The 24,208-nt window shown below is 43.0% G+C and overlaps 1 long non-coding RNA gene across 1 annotated transcript; it reads right to left on the bottom strand.

The window, feature by feature from the left end:
• Window positions 1-12,481: 12,481 nt before the first annotated feature.
• Window positions 12,482-16,318, bottom strand: LOC122696989. The gene is made up of 4 exons (XR_006341978.1): window positions 16,085-16,318; window positions 15,748-15,798; window positions 15,179-15,361; window positions 12,482-12,560 (listed from the first exon to the last, which is right to left on the bottom strand). It is a non-coding gene; the product is annotated as an uncharacterized LOC122696989 (long non-coding RNA).
• Between the last annotated feature and the right edge of the window lie 7,890 nt (window positions 16,319-24,208).

Raw genomic sequence — 24,208 nt, 5'->3', positions numbered from 1 at the left:
AATTATATATAATTCCATAATATAATATATGTATTATATGGATAGTAATTCCATTATAATGGATGATGGAATATTATTCAGTTACAAAAAGGAAAGCTGGCAATTTGTGACAACATGGATGGACCTTGAAGGCATTATGCTAAATAAAATTAAATTTAGACAAAGAAACACAAATACTGTATGACCTCACTTATACATAGAATAAAAAAAAAAACTCTCATAGATATAGATAATAGAGACGGCAGTTGCAGAGACCAGGTGAGACAGGTGCGGGTCATCAGGAGGTATACACTTCCAGTTATAAGATAAATAACTCCTGAGGATTAATGCACAGCAAGGTGTCTATACTGCATCATATATTTGAAAGTCACTAGGAGAGTAAATCTTAAGTTCTCAACAGGAGAAAAAAATCACTGTAACTATTATTTGTGTGGTGGTAGATGTTAACGTATATGGTCATTATTTCAAAATACATACATATATCAAATCACTATGTCCTATACCTTAAACTAATACAATGCTATACGTCACTTGTATCTCAATCTTTTAAAAATCTCCCAAGAATGGAAAAAAAAAATCTCCCAAGAAAAAACCTAGGGGATTCCCTGGCAGTTCAGTGGTTAGACTCTGTGCTTCCACTTGCAAGGGGCCCAGGTTTGATGCCTGGTTGGGGAAATAAGATCCCGCGACCTGTGCACCATGGCCGAAAAAAAAAGAAAAAAGAAAGAAAAGTCCTTGATGTGACAGCTTCACTGGTAAATTCTACCAAATGTTTAAATAAGAACTAGCACTAATCCTTCTCAAACTTTCTCCAACAACTGAAGAGGAGGCAATACTTCCTAATTCATTTTCTGAGGCCAGCATAACCCTAATACCAAAGCCAGACAAAACACTACAAGGAAACTACAGACCAAATCCTTTATGAACATTGATACAAAATCCTTGACACATTACTAGCAAACAGATATCAGCAGCAGGAGAAAATATTTGCAAATGAAGCAACTGACAATGGACTAATCACCAAAATATTAATATATAAACAGTTCATGCAGCTCAGTAGCAAAAAAAAAAAAAAAACAACCAAGTAACTCAATCAAAAACTGGGCAGAAGACCAAAACAGACATTTCACCAAAGAAGACATACAGACGGCCAACAAGCACATGAAAATATGCTCAACATCACTAATTATTAGAGAAATGCAATCCAAACTATAATGATACCAGTCAGAATGGTCATAACGAAAAAATCTACAAACAATAAATGCTGGGGAGGTTGTAGAGGAAAGGGAACCCTCTTGCACTATTAGTGGAAATGTAAATGAATATAGCCACTATGGAGAACAGTATGGAGGTTCCCCAAAAAGTTAAAAAATAGAAATGCCACAGGACCCAGCAACTCCACTCCTGGGCACATACCCAGAGAAAACCACAATTCAAAAAGATACATACATCAAAAAGATACCCAACGTTCACTATTTACAGTAGCCAGGACATGGAAGCAACCTAAATATCCATCAACAGAGGAATGGATAAACATGTGGCACATATATACAAAGGAATATTACTCAACCACAAAAAGGAATGAAAATAGTGCCATTTGGAGAGATGTGGATGGATCTAGAGACTGTCATACAGAGTGAGGTAAGTCAGAAAGAAAAAAACATATCATATATTAATGCATATATGTGGAATCTAGAAAAACAGATGAGCTTATTTGTAAAGCAGAAATAGAGACACAGAGGTAGAGATCAAACATATGGATGCCAAGGGAGGAAGGAAGGGTAGGATGAACTGGGAGATTGGGATGGACGTATACACACTATTGACAGTATGTATAAAACAGGTAACTAATGAGAACTTACGGTGTAGTACAGGGAGCTCTACTCAATGCTCTGTGGTGATCCAAATGAACAACTATCTGAAAAGGTTGACATGAACAATGAACTATCTGAAAAAGAAATTGCAAAAACAAGTCCATTTACAATAGCATCAAAAAGCATGAAACACTCAGCAGTTAGCTTAACCAAGGTGGTAAAGACTCATACAATGAAAAGTACAAAACATCACTGAAAGAAATAAAAGACAACAGAAATAAATGGTAATATACCTCATGATCATGAATTGGAAGACATCATTATTTAAAATGTCAGTGCTACCCAAACAACCTACAGATTCAATGCAATCTCAATCAAAATTCCCATGATTTTTTTTCAGAAATAGAAAAACTCATTTTAAAATTCGTATAGAAACTGAAGGGGCCCTGAATGGCCAAAACAGTCTGAAAAAGGAAAAACCGGATAGCCGATTTCAAAACTTACTACAAAGCCACCATAATAAAAAACAGTGTGGTTTTAACATAAAGACAGATATATAGACTAATGGAACAGACTAGAAATAGTCCAGAAATAAACCCTCACCTATATGGTCAAATGATTTTTGGTAACGGTGCCAAGACCATTCAATGAGAAAAGGACAGTCTTTTCAACAAATGATGCTCAAAAAACTGAGTATCCTCATGCAAAAGAATGAAACTGGGCCCTTATCTCACACCATATACAAAACTTTTAACTCAAAATGGATCAAAAATTTAAATATAAGACCTGAATTAAAACTCTTAGGAAAAAAATTGGACAAGAGTTTCACAACACTGAATTTGGCAATGATTTCCTGGATATGACACCAAAGGAACAGATAATAAAGAAAATTAGATCTAATGAAGATTTTTAAAATTTTGTACATCAGAAGACATTATCCACAGAGTAAAAAGGCTGGGAGAAAATATTTGTAAGTCATGTATCTAAGGGCTTAACATGCAGAACAAATACAGAATTTCTAAAACTCAACCAAAAAACAACCCACTTCAAAAATGGGCAAAAGATTTGGACATTCCTCCAATGAAAATAAACAAATGGCCAATAGGCACATGAAAAGATGCTTAACATGACTCAATCAGTAAGGAAATACAAATCAAAACCAAAGTGAGATAGTATCTTATACCCATTAGGATGGCCACTATCCAAAAAACAGCAAATGTTGATGAAGAGGTGGATAAACTGGAAACCTTGAGCCTTGTATGGGCAGTTTCTCAAAAAAATCAGAAACATAGTTACTATAAATAAAGAAGTGAAGTGAAAGTGTTAGTTGCTCATTTGTATCTGACTCTGTGCGACCCTATAGATTGTAGCCTGCCAGGCTCCCCTGTTCATGGGATTCTTCAGGCAAGAATACCTGAATCGAGTTGTTATTTTCTACTCCAGGGGATATTCCCAACCCAGGGATCAAATCTGTGTCTCTTGTGTCTCCTGCATTGGCAGGCGGATTCTTTACCACTGTGCCATGTGGGAAGCCCCTCAATTTCTAGTACCAATTCTAAAAACTTACATACATATGCTTACTATATTACTAAAGAAACATGAAATCCTTGTATTGCCAATAGATGCTGGGGACTTCACACTGCATTCTTGAAGAGGCAGAATTCCATTTGCAAGAGGGCTGTGTAGTCTTCCCACCCTGATGGCATAGCTCTCTCCCTGCCCTCATGGTATATATCTTGGAGAACGTGAAGCAAGGGCTCAAAGAGATCTTTGCACACCCATGTTTATAGCAGCATTATTCACAACTGCTAAAACACAGAAGCAACTAAGTGTCCACAACTGATGAATGGATAAGCAAAATGCTGTAGACACATACAATGGAATATTATACAGCCTTAAAAAGAAAAGTAAATTCTCCAAAATGTTACAACACGGGTAAACCTTGACAGCATTTTGATAAGTGAAATGAGCCAGTTAAAAAAGACAAACACTGTATGATTTCACTTGTATGAGGTACTCAGAGGAGTCAAATTCATAAAGACAGAAACTGTAATGGTGATTCTGGAGCGGGAAGAGTGAAGACCAGGGAGCTGTTACTTAAAAAGTATAGAGCTTCAGTTTTACAAGATGAAAAGAAATACGGTGATGAATTGTGCCAATGGTGGCACAACAGTGTGAACGTGTGTAATACTACTGGACTGGGAAGTTTAAAATGTTTAAAATTTTATGTTACATGGATTTCACACAATAAAAACAAACAATAACACTAAAAAGTTCACTGTTCTTACTAAGATTCAGCTATTTTTCTTGCATAAACACTTCCTGCATCACTGCAAGTCTTTGGTAAACTTCCAAAGTTTGGGAAAGATAATTCTGGCCATTTTAGCCTGTTTTCTCATTGTTTTTAAGGAGGAAACTTTGAAGATTCTTACTTTGGCGTTTTTGTTTTTTTTTTTTTTTTCCCAATACCCATGGTTTCACATTGTGAATATCTCTGTGGCTGCCTGTTTTACCACCTGGGGAAAAGTAAAGATTGTAATAACCCCAGGCCATTAGGAAAATTCCTGCTGGCCTGCAAAAGGGTCCCAGCTCTACCTGAAAAGCTCAGCTCAGGCAGAGATGAATAATCAAAGAGGAAACTATGCAAAGATACTAGAAGGGGAAAAAAAAAAAGGAGAAAAAAAGCAGGACAAATGTGAACACTGAAAAACACTTATTAGGAAATTGTTACCACAAAGCAGGTGAAAAAAAAATTCAAATAGATATTTCATCTTCAGTTTAAAAAAACAAACAACTCCTCCATGAAACCAGAGCCCAAGGATGAGACTGAAAACAGGCACGAGCATTGCATAAACAGCGAGCAAAACAGGAGCTGGCAAAATCCAGGAAACAAGAGAAAGAAAGAAAATTAAAGTAGCTCAGAAGAGAAGACGAAAGTATCTCAGGAAACACAGACTGGGAAACTCAGAAGAGGGTTTGGAAAACTGGACTTTGAAGAGTGAGCAAGATAAAATGGAAATACAGGCTTAAAAGGAAATAACATGCATGGCAAATGGGCAAGACAGAGAAAGACAGAGAGAGAGAGAGAGATCCCTAGGGAAGAAAATCCAGAGAGACTTGAAAACAGAATCTTGGCTGCTTTCGGCAATGAGAAAACACACAACGGGACACCTGGACAGGCCGGGTCCCAGGGAAAGAGGACACAAACAGAGAAGACGTCCCATGCTGGCTGTTACTGGACGTCAAAGATAAGAACCCTCGGAACCGACAGGCAAACAGACCACATCTGGGCTCACACGACCCTACAGCTGAATTTGGTGTTGGAGCTCAGCGGAGCCAAGACAGGCTGGGACCCTTTGCTGCAGGGCATGCACCTGGACAACACCGCTCCTCCAGCAAAAAAAAAAAAAAATGCAAAGAAAGGATATGGGACTAAAAAGAACTGTATGCATGAGCAGCTGGGGCAAATTCTGGACCAAAAAAAGAGAGAGACCAAAAAACCCAACTGCCACTTCTGAAGAGCCTGGAGCAAAAACAAGGTGTTGGGAGCAAAAGCAGGGTACTTGGACATGGCCCCCTGCACACACCACCGCCTAAGGGGTAGGCAAACCACCTAAGCCACCCCTCCAGCCTGACCCCTGGACACACCTCCACTCCACATAAAGAACAAGCTCGCCCCACTTCAGAGAGAGCAAGCAGGCAAGGGAACCTGCTGTTCTCACCCCTCTGCCCAGCGCTGCGACAGGGTCCCCAGCAAAGCCTTGCCTGAATTTCTTGTCTGGCCTCTAGTCAATTTCTATTGACCGGGGAAGGCCAAGAACCCTGGTTGGCATCAGATTTACGGAGCCCAAAGTGGGACAGCTGTCCCCTTCTGGGGAGATCAGGGCACCTCCAGAACCACTGGATGCAGTTTTCCCGTGGGTGACAAGTGGCCACTTGAACCTCTTGTTCCCAAGTCATCACCTTTGCTAAGCCTGCCTTCCTGGGCCCTGGGGGTTTCAGTACCCCCATTCAGACAATGCATTCCCTTCCCGCTTGTCCTTGCCCCTGCCTGAAATCACTCTACTTCTCTGTCTTCTCCCTCTTTGGCAGTGGACGTCAGGCACCTACAGCATCACTCCTCTCAACCTGTCAGACCCGCTCCCTCTGGCCGGCAAGCTCACCTGAACAGGTGATGAACAGAGGTGGGAGCAGGCTCTCCCTGACAGGAGGCTTATGAAAGCGATAGAGGTTCAAACCTCACATCGTGTGGTGGCTGGAAGTCCTATCATCCCAGGAGTCTCACCTTTATTTTCCTACTGTCTCTTTCTCTTTTGCAGTCTTTTCTGTCCCTCCTCCCTCTGAACCTCTCCCTTGATCCTAATACCTCCACTCCCATCCCCTTTATCATGAAAGCTGCTTGTTTGTGTCTTTAAGATATTGTCATTGGCATCTTTGTTTCACGTCATTTTGTTTGTCCAACTGCTCCTGCCAGTCTCCGCCAAAATTGTGGGCATGGCAGAACATTTAAATCTTGAAATACAAATGCAACCCACTTTGCCGGAGATTCCAACCTTGGGTTACTTGGGATTTTAGAGAACAAAGAAGAGAAGGAGCTTACATTTTTCCCTCCTCTGCTTTTGCAATGTAACTATTCTGCCTGGGCTCTCAGTAACTGCCTGATTCATGTATAGTCCTCCAGACTGAAGAAAAAAAAGGTGGGGGAGCATTGTAAATTCAAACAAGAGGGCAGACTTCCCTGGCGATCCAGAGGCTAAGACTCCACACTCCCAATGCAGGGGGCCCAGTTTTGATCCCTGGTCAGGGAACTGGACTCCACACGCCACAGTGAAGATCAAACAAAGAGCCTATGTGCCGCGACTAAAACTCAGTGCAGCCAAATACACAAATAGGTATTTTATTTATTTTATTATTATTATTTTGGTATTTTATTTTAAAAGTGCAAGTTCTGGGACTTGCCTGGAGGTCCAGTGGCTAAGATTCTGTGCTTCCAACACAGGGGGTGTGGGTTCGATGTCAGGTTAGGGAACTAAGATCCCACATGCTACGTGTTGCAGCTAAATAAATTCAAGTGAGAAAACTAGGAGATCTCTGGTTCTATAGAAGTTGGCTTGACTGGCTTAAGCTTGTGGATTTACTTAACACAGACCTGACTTTAGATTCATCAAGATTAAGTATAGGACTTTCCTGGTGCTCCAGTGGTTAAGAATCTCCCTGACAATGCAGGAGACACAGGTTCGATCCTTGGTCCGGGATGATCCCATGTGACACGGAGCAGCTAAGCCCGTGCGCCATAGCTATTGAGCCTGTGAACCACCATTATGAAGACTGCAAGCCCTAGAGCCCGTGCTTCACAGCAAGAGAAGCCACCGCAGTGAGACACCTACACCACAACTAGGGTGTAGCTTCACCCACTGCAACTAGAGAAAGCCTGCACACAGCAGTGAAGACCCGGCACAGCCAAAAATAAATAAGTAAATAATTTTTTAAATTAAGTATACTACTTTCATTGTACCTGGGATCACTGAAAGTCAATAAGTACATATTGGTTTTGTTATGAAATTTGTCAACAGGGAAAATAAACTTTTATGATCAAATTTTTAAGTCAATGTAACTGTGATAAGACCTTTTTGGTAACTCTTTAGGAATAATTATGTTTTGAAAATATCCATCTAAAGTAGTCCCTTCAGGGCTTCCCTGGTGGCTCAGTGGTAAAGAATCCGCCTGCCAATGCAGGAGACATGGGTTCGATCCCTGATTTGAGAGGATCCCACATGCCGCGGAGCAACTCAGCCCGTGTGCTACAGCTATTGAGCCTGTGCCCTAGAGCCACAACTACAGAAGCCTGGGCGCCCTAGAGCCTGTGCTCTGCAACAAGACAGACCACGGCAGTGAGAAGCCCGTGCACCACCAACTAGACAGTAGCCCCCACTAACCACAACTCGAGAAAAGCAACCACAGCAATGAAGACCCAGCATGGCCAAAAATAAAGTAAAACAGTACCTCCAAACTTTGGTAACTTAAAACTAAATTAAGTTACATGATAGGAATTCATTGACTATAGAGGCCATTTCAAATAAAATATTGGGAACATTAATGGCTAAACAGGCCTAAATGTACCTCTTTTGACTTCTTGCAAGAAGTTTGGTGCCACCTGGAGATGTCCTCTACCAATCTATAGAATGCCAGTGTATAAGACAGTTCCTGGTTGCTTAAAGAAAGGATGTGTGTTTTTAGAAAAGAAGGTATAAGGAATGGAAACACATTTTGTTGCAGGAAAAAGGGTGGGTTTGTCCTGAAACTGATTATTTCTAAATGAAAAGAATAAGAAACAAAGTCTGGCTATAGAAAGGTGCAGAAGGTTTGTGGAAGAGGAACACTGAGAAAAGAATTTTCTATGTGGTCAGGATTTTCTAAGGTTGGATTAAACTTAATTAGGTAAATGGATTTTTTTAAAGACAGGCTGAAGCAGCACTGGATTTGGCCTCTTTCTCGTAACAGAACCAACCTTCCCTGGAATGCTGCTTTTGATAACAGATTGTGTGAATTTCTGTGCCTTTAAGTGATCTACATTTACTTTTGAAATTTTTTTCACCTTAGCTCAAAGAATAATTGTTTCACGGTGACCTATGATTCTGACTGGGTTTTTAAAAACTTTTTGAAATTTTTTACAGGCTTTTCAAATATCAAATTCTAATTAAAGTTCTTTTGACCTCCAGCTAGCTTTGGGGTGCTTCAAAGGGCCCCTGGAGCATCCCAAAGCGAGATCCTAAACTAATTGGCTTGGTATGTTAAATTATACAGGAAACTGTCCAAACTGGCTGTTGCCTGTGTCAGATGGAAACATCAGGCTCTCCCCACTTTTGCTGCAGCCACCAGCCAGGGGAAGGAATTCTGGGTTCTTCTGCTGCCAAGTCTCACCTTACTCTATGTCCAAAAATATCCCCTGTGGGAATACTCCCACCTCTAGGCCTGCAGGTCCTGACCCCTGTGGCACTTTCTGTCCAACTTTGATTCCTCCAAGAGTTCCTTTTTGCACCCCTTTGCTCCAGGCCTTGGCAGCCCGTATCTTATTACAGACTACCTGCGGGGCTGGCTACCTCCAAGAAGCCCATATCCTAGGCTTTATAGATGCTCAGTCTTGAAGAATGCAACCCGACCCGACATCAGGAAAATTGTTACAGGACATAAGCATTCTAGGCAACAGAATCCCCCTTAGGAAGAGTCATGGCAACTCACTGGTTCAAACATCCCCTACCAGAGGACACCACCACCCCCACACCCTTGGCAGGAGGGACTGAGGCCCAGAGACATCTGGATAGGTGACAGGAGAACAGGGGATGCCCCAAATCCCATTAGGTAAGAAGGGAATTTGGAGGATACTCCAAACCCTTCCTGACAAAAGCCTCCTAGTCAATGTCTCTGGGATGCTGGACTTCATTTCTAGGAGCGCCCTCAATTGCCGGTTACTCAACACAGGAGGACCCTCTTCTAAGTGAGAAGAAACACCTCAGGAATGTATCCCTAAAAAAATGGAAATTTTTAAAAACAGAGGGCTGAAAAGAGAAGAACTTAAATCCTACTGTAACAATGTCTGGCCTTTATATAAGGCGGGGGGGTAATAGAGAAAAAAAGGCCGAAAACGGGTCTCTAAATTACGATGCTATCTTGCAATTGGATTTTTACCATCACAAGATGGGAAAATGGACTGAGGTTCCCTATGTTCAAGCCTTCGCGGTTTCTTTACCAAAACCCTGCCCTATGCAGCTCCTGTATTCAAGTCTGAGGAATTAAAAACACTCCCAACATTTTTGATGATCCTCTTTTAACCTTTCCCAACTTTCAGGGAGGAAATCAAGTCTCCCCTGCTTTTCCAGAGCCACCTACTTCCCTAGAGGCACCTATTCCTTCAGATCCCTCTGACCGATCCCACACACCACCTCCCTATGTCCCTTTATGGTCTCTGCTACCCCAGGAGAGAGACTAGTCCCTCTGGGATAAGTCCTAGTGGAACTTCCTATCACCCGGGATCAGGAAAATTGTGCCTTCTCAGGAAAGTGGCAAATGGTGAAGGGACAACCAGAGTACACATGTCCTTCCTTTTAACCAATTTAGCCCAATGCAGACAGAGACTGGGCCAATTTTCTCAAGACTCTAGTAAGTTTGTTGCAAGATTTTAGGCCCAAACTCTGGCCTTTGATTTAACTTGGGAGGATGTCCAAGTAGTCCTACCTACTTGCTGTACCCCTGAAGAAAATCAGAGAAGTATGGACAGCAGCCCAGGGGCCTGGGGACCAACCCAAGCATTTTGTTGTGAGTGGAGGTGCAGTCCCAACTCAGGAGCCCCACTAGAATTATAATTCCTAGAAGGGAATAGAAGCCTAGAAGCTCACAATCCAGTGTGTATCAGAAGGGATGAGAAAGCAAATCAAAAAGCAAATTAACTATGAATAGTTAAAGGACTGAACCAAGAAGAAAAAGAAAATCCAGCCCTCTTTCAAGGATGGTTTGTAGAGGCTTTTAGAAAATTTCCTAACATTGATCCATCCAGTCCTGAGGGTCACTCCTTGCTGGGGCAACATTTTACCAGCCAGTTCACCTCTAATATTAGGGAGAAACTCCAAAAGTTACAGTTAGGCCTACAAACCCCAATGTCCCCATTCCTAAAGGTGGCCTTTAGGGTATTTAGCAATCGAGATCAAGCTGAGGAGGAAGAGAGAACCTGGCAGGAAAACAGGAAGACCAGGCTCAAGCCAAACTTGCAGCCATAGCCATCAGCCATGCCCTGCCACCACAGGACAACCCAAGGGGACCAGGGAAGTTTAACCATACACCTGGAGGATGGTTAAAACCAGTAAGAGGGATGCTTCAAATGTAAGTTGGCCAGCCATTGGGCCCAAAAGTGCCAGAAAGAACGCCCTGGTCCATGTCCAGTCTGCAAACGAACAGGGAGACTGCAAGTGGGACTGTCCCCAGTCCTGAAAGGGAAGCGGGGGGGCTCCCGCTCCTGAGATGGCGACGCTGGATGACTCAGGCAGCCAGGGGTTCTGGCACCTCCCCTCAACAAGACATCTATCTCCACTGAGGAGTCCTGGGTGGTCCTTGACATGGTAGGCAAGAAAGTCAATTTTTAACTGACACGGGAGCCACTTACCATGCCTGATCTCTCACACTGGGCCTCCTTCTTCCAAAACCTGTACAGTGACTGCTGTGGATGGGAAGCCCGTCACTTCACTAGGCCTCTCACTTGCCAGTCTGAGCAGTATCTGATCTCACACGGCTTTCCAGTGGTGCCTGAGTGTCCTATTCCACAACTGGGGAGAGACCTTCTCGGCTCCTAGGGGCCATATCACGATTAGGAGGCCCCAAGCAACCTTCTCTTGATTCTAAGACAAATCAGCTGGAAGAATAAGGGCCTGTTCCCAGCCATATTCCCCACACAGCAAACCCTACAGTTTGGGACAAAAGGACCCCTGGGAAGGCTCTAAATGCCCAAGCAGTAACAATTAGCCATAAGCCAGAAGTCACTTATCCAAACAAGAGACAGTACCCTATAAGCAAAAGTACCCTATAAGTACCCAGACAGCACCCTGGGAGCAAAAAAAGAAAAACGGTTTGCAAACTCTCATAAATACTTAAAACATAGCCTCTTGGTGCCCAGTCAGTCTCCATGCAATACCCCTACTTTTGCCAGTTGGCAGGAGGGCAGGATATGCTATTGTGAGAGCTGATACTGCTAGAGAAGCAAACCTTTGCCACCTAACACTTCAGCCCAGAGGTGAGCTCATGGTCCTAACTCAAGCCTTAACCTTAGAAAAAGGAAAAATTATAAATATACGTGTGTGCTTAGTTGCTAAGTCATGCAGGACTCTTTGTGACCCTGTGGATTGTAGCCCACCAGGCTCCTCTGTCCATGGGATTCTCCAGGCAGGAAAACCAGAGTGGACAGTCATTCCCTTTTCCAGGGGATCTTCTTGACCCAGGGATTGAACCCCAGTCTCCTAAACTGCCAGCAGATTCTTTACCATTAAGCCACCAGGGAAACCTGGTACATAAATATATGTACAAACTCAAAATATGCCCTTCTTGTTTTACATGCCCATGCAGCTATCTGGAAAGAAAAAGGACTTTTAAATGCAAAAAAAAAAAAAAAATTTCCCTGTAAAGTATGGGGCTAAAGGACCTCCCTAGTGATCCAGTGGCTAAGAATCCACCTACCAATGTAGGGGGCAGTGGTTCAATCCCTGGTTCAGGAAGATTCTACATTGCCGTGGGGCAACTAAGCTTATGTGCTGCAGCTACTGAGCCTGCTAGCCTACAGCCAGTGCTCCACAACAGAAGCAGCCCGCCCTCTGCGACTGGAGAGAAGCCCCACTCACCGCAACTAGAGAAAGCCTGAGCATGGCAACAAAGACCCAGCATAGTCAGAAAGAAGTTAATTAAATATACGAGGCTAAGATTTGACATCTCAAAGACGTGACTCAAAATCCTCAATGAGTAACAGTCATTCGCTGCCGTGGGCACCAAAAGGAAATTGACCTTCGAGTATCTATTGACAGAACAAGGAGGGATATGGCCATTGCCAGTACTGCTCGTTGCACATGTCAAGACCTCGTTCCAGGCAGAAGCCACTGTTGAAAAATTTCAACAAGTCACCTGGCTTCAGCAGACAATCAACCACCAGGCTTGCTCTTCAGAATGGACAGGGAAACTGAAAATCGGTTCTCCAGTCTGTTCTCTTGCCTCCTACAAGATATAAAAAAACGTTTTGGCAGGAGGTTTTCATTTTCTTATAACCCTTTTCTTCTCATAGACTTGGTCACAGGTTTACAACAGTACTCCGATGTCTTCCCTAGTGTTGTAAACCTGGGACTAAGACTTTTTGGGCCAAGAAGGAAACCTGGAACCAACTGGTCCAGACCCTCTATTCTAAAAATAGAGAAACATGTTCAACTTTAACCCTGAGATTAACAAAAATATATACCCAAGCAGAATGGCTTCTTGGCAGGGGTGACACCTCCTCCCCTGTCTGGTCAACAGTTAAGGAAGCCCTCCCAAAGTTAACCTGGCTCCTTCCCTTCCGAGGCCCTTTAAAGGCTACTGTTGTTCTCCTTTCTGGTCCTTGTTTGATCAACCTTTTGTTTAAGTTTGGTTCTTTTAGGCTCCAACAGTTGGAAGTAAGGCTCATGATGGCTCAGTGAGTTCAACCCATTCCGGCAGAGAGTGGCCCAGGTCCCTGCGGGTCCTTGAAACAATCAGCAAGAGACTTCTATATCTCTTGGGTAGGCTAGGGTCTGCTGCCCCTGTCCAGCAAGAAGCAGTTTCAGAAGATGAGACCTTCAGCCCTCTACCCCTTAAGAATAGGGAGCCTCTCAGGGGGCATTGAGACAGCTGGGGCCTGGGACCGTTTTGCTGCAATGCTTGCACCTGGACACACCTCGCCTCCAGGAAAGAAATACAAAGAAACTGTATGGGACCAAAAATAACTCTGGGTATGCACAGTTGGGGCAAATGCTGGACAAAAGAGATCAAAATACCCAACTGCCACTTTTGAAGAGCCTGGAGCAAAAACAGGGTGTTGGGACCAAAAGCAGGGTATTTCACATGCCCCCTGCACCACCAAAGGGGTGGGCAAATCACCTAAACCACCCCTCCAGCCCAAGCCCTGGACACACCGTTACCCTCATCCCATAAGAAGAACAAGCTTGTGCCTGCTCAAGAAGCAAGCAAGCAAGGGAGCCTGTTTGTTCTCGCTTGCCCAGCATCCCTGCTTCAGTAGGGGCCCCAGTAAAGCCTTGCCTGAATTTCTTGTCTGGCCTCTAGTCAAATTCTATCGATCAGGGAAGGTCAAGAATACATGTCCATATCCTGAGCCAGTAAGGCTTCAAAATGCAGGAAAAAGCAAACATTACCAAGGCATTTATACTCAGTCCAAACAGTTCTGAACAAGCAAAACGAGGAATATTGTTCTCAGAAGCCTTCCTCAGAAAAAACTCAAAGGTGAAACTCAGCCATCCAAGAGGCAAAGTCAGAACAGAAGACCCGGAGCCACAGGCCTCCTGGGACGACTCCTCCCTCGGAGGTCACTGCTCCATTTCACACCCTGTGTGTGCTCAGCCCCCCGTCAAGTCCACCTCTTTCCCACCCTATGGACTGTAGCCCGCCAGACTCCTCTGTCCACGAAATTTTCCAGGCAAGAATCCTGGAGTGAGAAGCCATTTCCTTCTCCAAGGGATCTTCCCAACCCAGGGATCGAACGCCAGGTCTCCTGCATTACAGGCAGATTCTTTACCACTGAGCCACTTGGGAAGCCCACATTTCATACCCCAGGTGGATCGTTTTAACACCCCCTTCCCTATACACAAAATTGTTTTCAGTAATAATCACTTTTCTTGACTCTTCAGTTTTAAAATAACTATTAAAAAGAGTAACTTCAAAATTTAAAAATAATCAAGTATTTTATGTATGAAAATTTGCACTGATCAAAGAATACACACACACACCCCTTGCAGTTTACACTCAATTCTGCCATTTAAAATTTTAAACACAAAGTAAAAACTTTAAGTGATCATATAAAGACAGAGTTGAAATTATATCAGTTCTGTGTAATAATTTTTACAACCACTGTGCCATCATTGTTTATTTCATATTCACTAATTAAATGCACGAATATGCGGTACAGCTGGAGACACACAATACACCCAAAGTGGGCTTGGAGGGTTTCATACATCGAGGTTCCAACTTTCCTAAAGAAAGCTATGTAGATTAAGTGTGTGAGCGTGCACTGCGTCAGGGAAAGGTTTCCTGTTATACAAATTGAGATTTCTCCAAATGAGCTTCCAGGTAGACTGAACAGGATAAATAATAAAAATATGCTAATTTGAAGCACACAGTGAAATTTTGTGCTTTGAAATTCAATAATAACCAAGGCAACCGGAACAAAAGATCTGGGGAAGGGGGCATTTTACCACTAATACTGTTGAAGATTGCCAGCGCAAGGCTTTGCAATAAAAAGCCAGCAAGATACTGTTTTATCACTGTTTTCAAAACTCTCCTACATCTGTCTCATCCATTTTGCTTTCTGCAGCCTTGCTACAATCTAAGGAAGAAGACACAGATAAAAGAGTAAACGTGGGCCGTCATTAAAGACGGAAAATAGCCCCTCTTACATACTGCAGCTGGACCACCTAAATCAACACAAGGTAACATTTCAGCAACAAATCTCCACAGACCGCGCACTCCCTCAGCGCCAGCACCTGGGGCCGCCGTGCCCACCGCCCGCCCGAGCCCAGCCCCGGGCCCTCCCCAGTCCTCCTGACCCTGGAAACTCACCGCTCCAGATCCCCAGCCAGGAGGGTACTCACGCCTGGAGGCGCTGCCCGCTCCGGTGCAGACACAGCTGCCGCGGGGAACGGCGTCGCAGCGGCTGCTCCGGAGCTGCATGCAGGGGCAGGCAGAAGCGCCCAGAAGACACGAGAGCATGTGGACGTGAGGGTCATGGCCAGCGGAGCAGCGACAAGACGCTGCCGGAGAAGACCGAACAGGACCTGGAAAGATAAGCCAGGAGTCCCACCTGTGAGAAGAGGCGGGCAGTTTAACAGCCTACAAGCTGAAGGACATTAGTGCTTCAGAATTCCGCCAAATTGTCCTGGCCGCCAAGGAGAGGGCAACTGTTTTTGATCTAGAACCTGTGGTTTTCACCGAGCACCTGGAAGCCTATAATTATTTATTACACTTTACTGGGAATTGGTGCATTTTCCATTTTCTTGCCAGGAACTTTCTTTTCTGTCAAGAGGAGAAGGTATCAAAGGCTTCGCAGAAATTCTTTTCTTAATAATAAAATAACCTATTTCAAAACGTAAATTTATGAGTAAAAGAGCGAAACAGCTATGATCTCTTCTGAAGAGAAAAACGTACAAAAAGGAGAACTCACCTGAAGAGGTGCCTAGGCTTTACGATGCACTCTTCTAGAAGGCTTGAGGATCTAGACCAAATTCAAGGGGGAAAATGTTTGGTGTCAGGGGTGGAGGATGGAGGGAAGAAGAGGGAGGTGAGATTGGGGGTGGAGGTGTGGGGATGGGGGCAGCGAGGAAAAAAGAGAATGTAACGGAGATAAGGGAAGCTTGTAACAAGGAATTTGGCAAAACTTCAGGAAAGAAAAGAAAAGCCCTCAAAGAAACAAGACCGATTAGAGAGAAGATGAAGTCTGAATGCCTTCAAATTCTAGAGGAGAAAAAACACCGGATTTCAGAAGAGCTCAGAGCTCTTACCTGCAGGAAGCGTATGGGATGAGCGAGCATTCCAAGCCTTCCGCCCACTCCGTGCAAGAGCTCCCCCAGCTGGCCACACAGTGCAATCACAGGGGGGCTTTAAAGCCTCGGGACCCTGGGCCCCACCCACTTCCAAAGAGCTTCATTGCATTGGTGTCAGGTGTGGCTTGATTGTTGGGCTTTACAGGTTTCCCAGGTGACTCTAGTGGGCAGCCAGGATTGACAACCAGAAGCTCTGACTTCTGAAAAAGAAAGGAATTCAAGTTTTTGGAACATTGCATTATACCATTGACAATTGTTCGGTTCAGTCGCTCAGTCGTGTCCAACTCTTTGCAACCCCATGGACTGCAGCACGCCAGGCTTCCCTGTCCATCACCAACCCCGGAAGCTTGCTCAAACTCATGTCCACCGAGTCAGTGAAACCATTCCAACCATCTCATCCTCTGTCATCCCCTTCTCCTACCTTCAGTCTTTCCTTTAACAATGTCAAGATGATAATGCCTTAAAGCTGGAAAAGGCCATGAATAAAATTCTAGTTAAAAAGTACTGTGCTTAAAAAAAAAAAAGTACTGTGCTTGAGATGGAAAAACTCAAAGGTTCATCATAACCAATCTGTGCTCTATCCATATACTAGGATACCACTCAGTGATTTAAAAAGAAAAAAAAAAAAAGGAATAATATTATTTTCAAACAGGCACCAAGGATACATCTCAAAATAATGATGCTATGCTGAGTGAAAAAAAAAAATCAGACACAAAAGAGCACTTTCTAATATATGGTTTTGATTATGTGACATCCAAGAACAGGCAAAATTATTCTGTGATGAAATCAGAACAAGCGGTTGCCCCTGGGAAGGAGAGGTGGGAATTGACTGGGAAAAGCCACAAGATGGAATGTTCTCTACCTTGTTTTGAGTAGTGGCTATACAGGTACAAACATTGTCAAAATTCACCAAACTGGACACTTTAATAAATATTAGAGTATTTTTTTGCATGTAAATTATACTTAATTGAAAAAAAAATATCCTTCACTTTTGAAAAAGAGACCATTTCTAATCAAATGAGTGATGAGATATAAGCCTGAAATAGCTACATCCTGTCACAGAGATGGTGGGGGGAAAATGCAGAACCTTGTGGCCGAGAGCAGACCTTAAAGTACTGCATCAGCAGAGAAAGGAGCTCAGAGGAGAAGCTGGCTTGAAAAAGAATGAATGGGGGAATTCTCTGGCGGTCCAGTGGTTAGGGGGGCTTCCCTGATAGCTCAGTTGGTAAAGAATCCGCCTGCAATGCAGGAAACCCTGGCTCAATTCCTGGGTTGGGAAGATCCCCTGAAGAAGGGAAAGGCTACCCACTCCAGTATTCTGGCCTGGAGAATTCCATGGACTGTATAGTCCATGGGGTTACAAAGAGTCAGACACGAAAGCGACTTTCACTTTCCAGTGGTTAGGACTTGGTGCTTTCATTGCCCTGAGCCCAGGTTCAATCCCTGGTCACCAACCCCACCCCACCACCACCAAAAAAAAACCTTACTATTGTTAAAAAAAAGAGAGAAAGAGAATAAACAGGAGGAGAGCAGAAGCTAGCTGCAGAGGAAGCAAAAAAAAAAACAAACTTCTAAGCACAGAATTCAAAAACAGGAAGGCAAATTATAGGAAAGAGAGATGGGGGAGAGAGGAAAGATCAGTCTAATAAAACCCAGATTACTCTTCAGGATCAGAAAGATCATGACAATTCATGAGCTGCTCTTGCTACCAGGAGAGCTCTTGCTGGAGAGAGTAAGCAAGCTGCAGCCTATGACAGAAATTCACATAAATAAAATCAAAGACGGGCTTCCCTGGTGGCTCAGTGGTAAAGAATCCGCCTGCCAAGCAGGAGACGTGGATTTGATCCCTGGGTCAGAAAGATCCCTTGGAGAAGGAAATGGCAACCCACTCCAGTATTCTTGCCTGGGAAATTCCATGGACAGAGGAGCCTGGCAGGCTACAGTCCACAGGGTCGAATTAAATCAGACACGACTTAACGACTAAACAACAAAAATCAAACAACGATGCTTCAAATACCAGTGACTATAAGTCCAATTCCAGAAAGATGGGATCATAAAATCCTACCATAGAGAGGTCCTCTAAGCCAAGCATCAGCAAACTTTTCTCAGTAATGGGCCAGACAGTTAATATTTTAGGCCGTGCAGGCCTTAAGGTCTTTATACAATAAACACTGCCGTTATAGCATGAAAGTAGTCATAGACAATACACAAGTGAATGAGGGTGCCTATGTTCCATAAAACTATCTGTTGGGTTGGCCCAAAAGTTCATTCAGGTTTTTCTGCAAGGTGTTATGAAAAACCCAAATGAACTTTCTGGCCAACCCAATACAAAAACCGCTGTCAGATCGTTGAAGACAGATCACGATGGCTGAGTCCATTCCAGCCTAAAGGGAGTAGGAAAGGAGTTGCACACATCACTTGCATTCACAGTCGATGGCCAGAACTTAATCCTTGGGTCATACCAAGCTGCAGGGAAGGCTAGAAGTGTGGTCTGTACCATGAGCAGCCATGAATCAAGAATCAGGGATCTGGCACCCAAAAATCTATTAGACCCAATAAACAAGTTCAGCAAAGTTGCAGTCAATACACAAAACTCATACACTTAACAATCAACAGTCCAAAAATGAAACTGAAATTAAGAAAACAATTCTGTTCACAAAAGCATCAAAAAGGATAAAATTCTTAGGAGTAAATTTAACAAAAGAAGTGCAAGACTTGTATGCTAAAAACTACAAAACATCACTGAAAAAAAATTAAAGACCTAAATAAATGGAAAGACATCCTGTGTTCATGGATTGGAAGATTTACTATTGTTAAGATGTCAAAACTCCCCAAATTTGTCTATAAAATTCAATGCAATTCCTGTCAAAATTTCAACTGCCTTTTTTATGAAAATGGATAAGCTGATCCTAAAGTTCATAAAGAATTGCAAAGGATTCTGCCTAGCCATAATAATTATGAAAAAGAACAAAGTTGGAGGACATATTTCTGGTTTCAAAACTTACTATTAATACAAAGCAACAGTAGTCAAGACTGTGTGTTACTAACATAAAGATAGACACAGAGAGAAAAACAGAACTGAAAACCCAGAAATAAACCCATACATCTATGGTCAATTGATTTTTGACAAGAGTGCCAAGACCACTCACTGAGGAAAAAATATAGTCTTTTCAACAGTGGTGCAACTGGATATTCACATGCAAAAGAATGAAGTTGGACCCTTACCTCACACCATATAGAAAAATCAACTCAAAGTGGATCAAAGACCTGAACATAAGAGCTTAAACTATAAAACTATTAGAAGAAAACACAGGGATAAATCTTCATGACCTTGGATTTAGCAATACACACACTTATATTCACAGAACCTTAACACTTCTGGAAGACAACAAGAACCCACTAGTAATACTGACTGCATCTAAGGAGGGAAACTGGAAAATCGAGGGGTGGAAAGAGGGAATTACTTTCAAAGGCAGATTCATTTTTACCTTTTGAATGGTCTAGCTTGTATTTATAATATCTATTCAAAAAATATAATTTATTTAAAATAAACCAAAAACAGATGGCAGGCTGGATTTGGCCTACGGGGTTGACTGAAAGTGAAAGTGAAGTTGCTTAGTCATGTCCGACTCTTTGCAACCCCATGGACTGCAGCCTCCCAGCTCCTCCGTTCATGGGATTTTCCAGGCAAGAGTACTGGAGTGGGTTAGTCAAAATGGCTCAATGTAAAAGAAAAAACTCACTCCTCCTGTGTCTCCTTTCAGTTCAGTTCAGTCACTTAGTCGTGCCGGACTCTTTGCGACCCCATGGACTACAGCACGCCAGGCTTCCCTGTCCATCACCAACTCCTGGAGTTTACTCAAACTCATGTCCATCGCATTGGTGATGCCATTCAGCCATCTCATCCTCTATCACCACCTTCTCCTCTCACCTTCAATCTTTCCCAGCATCAGGCTCTTTTCCAATGAGTGAGTTCTTCACATCAGGTGGCCAAAGTGTTGGAGTTACAGCTTCAGCATCAGTCCTTCCAATGAATATTCAGGACTGATTTCCTTTAGGATGGACTGGTTGGATCTCTTTGCTGTCCAAGGGACTCTCAAGAGTGTTCTCTAACACCACAGTTCAAAAGCATCAATTCTTCAGTGCTCAGCTTTCTTTATAGTCCAACTCTTCCATGGATACATGACTATTGGAAAAAGCCATAGCTTTGACTAGACGGACCTTTGTTGGTAAAGCAATGTCTCTGCTTTTTAATATGCTATCTAGGTTGGTCATAGCTTTTCTTCAAAGGAGCAAGTGTCTTTTAATTTCATGGCTGCAGTCACCATCTGCAGTGATTTTGAAGCCACCCAAAATAAAGTCTCTCACTATTTCCATTGTTTCCCCATCTATTTGCCATGAAGTGATGGGACTGGATGCCATGAGTTTATTTTTTTTGAATGTTGACTTTTAAGCCAACTTTTTCTCTCTCCTCTTTCACTTTCATCAAGAGGCTCTTTAGTTCCTCTTCATTTTCTGCCATAAGGGTGGTGTCATCTGCTTATCTGAGGTTATTGATATTTCTCCCAGCAATCTTGATTCCAGCTTGTCCTTCATCCAGACCGGCACTTCACATGATGTACTCTGCATATAAGCTAAATAAGCAGGGTGACAATATACAGCCTTGACGTACTCCTTTCCCAATTTGGAACTAGTCTGGTTGTTCCATGTCCAGTTCTAACTCTTGCTTCTTGACCTGCATACAGATTTTTCAGGAGGCAGGTAAGGTGTCTGGTATTCCTATCTCTTGAAGAATTTCCCACAGTTTGTTGTGATCCACACAGTCAAAGGCTTTGGTGTAGTCAATATAGCAGAAGTAGATGTTTTACTGGAACTCTCTTGCTTTCTCAGTGATCCATCAGATGTTAGCAATTTGATCTCTGGTTCCTCTGCCTTTTCTAAATCCAGCTTGAACATCTGGAAATTCACAGTTCACGTACTGTTGAAGCCTGGCTTGGAGAATTTTCAGCATTACTTTGCTAGCGTGTGAGATGAGTGCAATTGTGTGGTAGTTTGAACATTCTTTGGCATTGCCTTTCTTTGGGATTGTAATGAAAACTGACCTTTTCCAATCCTGTGGCCACTGCTGAGTTTTCCAGATTTGTTGGCATATGGAGTGCAGCACTTTCACAGCATCATCTTTCAGGATTTGAAATAGCTCAACTGGAATTCCATCACCTCCATTAACTTTGTTCGTAGTGATGCTTCCTAAGGCCCACTTGACTTTGCATTCCAGGATGACTGGCTCTAGGTGAGTGATCACACCATCACGGTCATCTGGGTCATGAAGATCTTTTTTTAATAGTTCTTCTGTGTATTCTTGCCACCTCTTCTTAATATCTTCTGCTTCTGTTAGGTCCATATGATTTCTGTCCTTTATTGTGCCCATTTTTGCATGAAATGTTCCCTTGGTATCTCTAATTTTCTTGAAGAGATCTCTAGTCTTTCTCATTCTATTGCTTTCCTCTATTTCTTTGCATTGATCACTGAGGAAGGCTTTCTTATCTCTCCTGGCTATTCTTTGGAACTCTGCATTCAAATGGGTATATCTTCCCTTTTCTCCTTTGCCTTTAGCTTCTTTTCTTTTTTCAGTGATTTGTAAGGCCTGCTCAGACAACCAATTTGCCTTTTTGCTTTTCTTTTTCTTGGGGATGGTCTTGATCACTGCCTCCTATACAATATCATGAACCTCTGTCCATAGTTCTTCAGACACTCTATCAGATCTAATCTCTTGAATCTATTTTTCACTTCCACTGTATAATCGTGATTTAGTTCATACCTGAATGGTGTGGTGGTTTTCCCCACTTTCTTCAATTTAAGTCTGAATTTGGCAATAAGGAGTTCACGATCTGAGCCACAGTCACCTCCCAGTCTCGTTTTTGCTAACTGTATAGAGCTTCTCCATCTTTGGCTGCAAAGAATATAATCAGTCTGATTTCAGTATTGACCATCTGGTGATGTCCACAGGTAGAGTCTTCTCTTGTGTTGTTGGAAGAAGGTGTTTGCTTTGACCAGTGCATTCTCTTGGAAAAATCTGTTAGCCTTTGACCTGCTTCATTTTGTACTCCAAGGCCAAATTTGCCTGTTACTCCAGGTATTTCTTTTTTTTTTTCCAGGTATTTCTTGACTTCCTACTTTTGCATTCCAGTCCCCTATAATGAAGAGGACATCTTTTTTGGGTGTTAGTTCTAGAAGGTCTTGTAGGTCTTCATAGAACCGTTCAACTTCAGCTTCTTCAGCATTACTGTTCGGGGCATAGACTTGGATTACCGTGATATTGAATGGCTTGCCTTGGAAATGAACAGAGATCATTCTGTCGTTTTTGAGATTGCACCCAAGTACTGCATTTCAGACCCTTCTGTCGACTATGATGGCTACTCCATTTCTTCCAAGGGATTCCTGTACTCACACTACTACAAAATTGCTTCTGACACCAGGTATGTGGGTGTTTTCCACACATTCAAGCAATCCTGTGCTATCAGCTAGGTGTCCGACAGTTTAAATCAATTTTGACACTACCTGGAGATTACATCTGATCCCACAGGTTAAGGACTCAGTCTACAAGACACCTCTACTCCCAGTTCAGATGCCAATCAAAAGTCCAGATTGGGGACTTTCCTGGTGGTCCAGTGGTTAAGACTCCGCCTTTCAATGTGGGGGAGCAGGTCTGATTCCTGGTTGGGGAACATGTCACAGGGTGTGGCCAAAAATTAAAAAAAAAAAAAGTCCAGGTAGTTACTTGCATTTCTTTTTTTAAAAAAATATTTATTTACCTCCTTATTTGGCTGCGTCGGGTCTTAGTTGTGGCATGAGAGGGCTTAGTTGTAGCATAAGAGACCTTTGTTGCATCATGCAGGGTCTTTCGTTGTGGTGCACAGACTCTCTAGTTGTAGCACATCGATTCCCTGGTTGCAGTGAACAGGCATAGTTGCTCCAGAGCATGTGGGAGCTTAATTCCCCGGCCAGGGATCAAACCTGTGTCCCCTGCATTGCAAGGCAGATTCTTAAACCACTGGATCATCAGGGAAGTCCCTGGTACTTGCATTTCTGACCAATGAACTACAAATCCCCCTCCTCAGTTTCAATTAATTTCCTAGAGTGGCTCACAGAACTTGGGAAAACATTTACTTACTAGATTATCAGTGTGTTATAAAAAGGATATAACTCAGAAACAGCCAGATGGGAGAGATGCAGAGGGTAAGGAATGTGGGAAGGAGGATGGAGTTTCCATGCCCCCTCAGAGCAGGCCGCTCTCCCAGCAGCAACTCGGAAAGTCTCTGAACCCTGTCCTTCTGGGGGTTTTAAGGAAGCTATGTTATGTAGGTATGACTGATTGGGTCATTGGCCATTGATGAATGAACTCAATCTCCTCTCCTCTTCCCAGAAGTCAAGGAGGTGGGGCTGAAAGCTCCAGCCCTCTTATCAGTGGTTGGTTCCCCTGGCAACCAGCCCTCATCCTTTGGGGCTTTCCAAAAGCCACCTCATTAAAACAAAGCAGCTGTGATCGAAAGAAGTTTGTTGTGAATAAATACTAAAATACTCTTTTTTGCCTTTATGGCTCTGAAGCTGTTTCATGAACCAAAGGCAAAAGACCAAATGTTATGAGCCAAAAAAAAAAAAGCTCCCATTGCTCTTATCATTTAGGAAATTCCAAGGATTTTAGGGGCTCTGTGCCAGAAGCAAGAAGAAGACCAAATACGTATTCTCATAAGTCACACTTCTTTCGCCCTCCACTGAAATCGGCAGGGCACTCTATCCGCGTAAATGATGAATATATTGTCCTAATAGTACTGTATCAATTAGAACAGGCCAACTGCTACAAGAAACAGACCCCACAATATGTACACAATAGAAATTTCTTTTCTGGGTTATGTAACGCTACTGAGCAGGTAAAATAGCCTTCGTCCATTCAGTCATTCAGGTACCCAGGCTATCAGAAGAAACTGAGGCCCAGTAGCAAAACCCGCAGAGTAACTACAGAATCAGCCCAAACTGGTGCCGCTAACAAGATACTGGGTCATTTTTCAGAGACAACAGAACAAA

This window comes from Cervus elaphus, chromosome 7 (assembly GCF_910594005.1).
Source record: "Cervus elaphus chromosome 7, mCerEla1.1, whole genome shotgun sequence".
Taxonomy (NCBI): domain Eukaryota; kingdom Metazoa; phylum Chordata; class Mammalia; order Artiodactyla; family Cervidae; genus Cervus; species Cervus elaphus.
The sequence above is the reverse complement of the archived record's forward strand: the minus strand, read 5'-3'. Positions and strand labels throughout refer to the sequence as shown.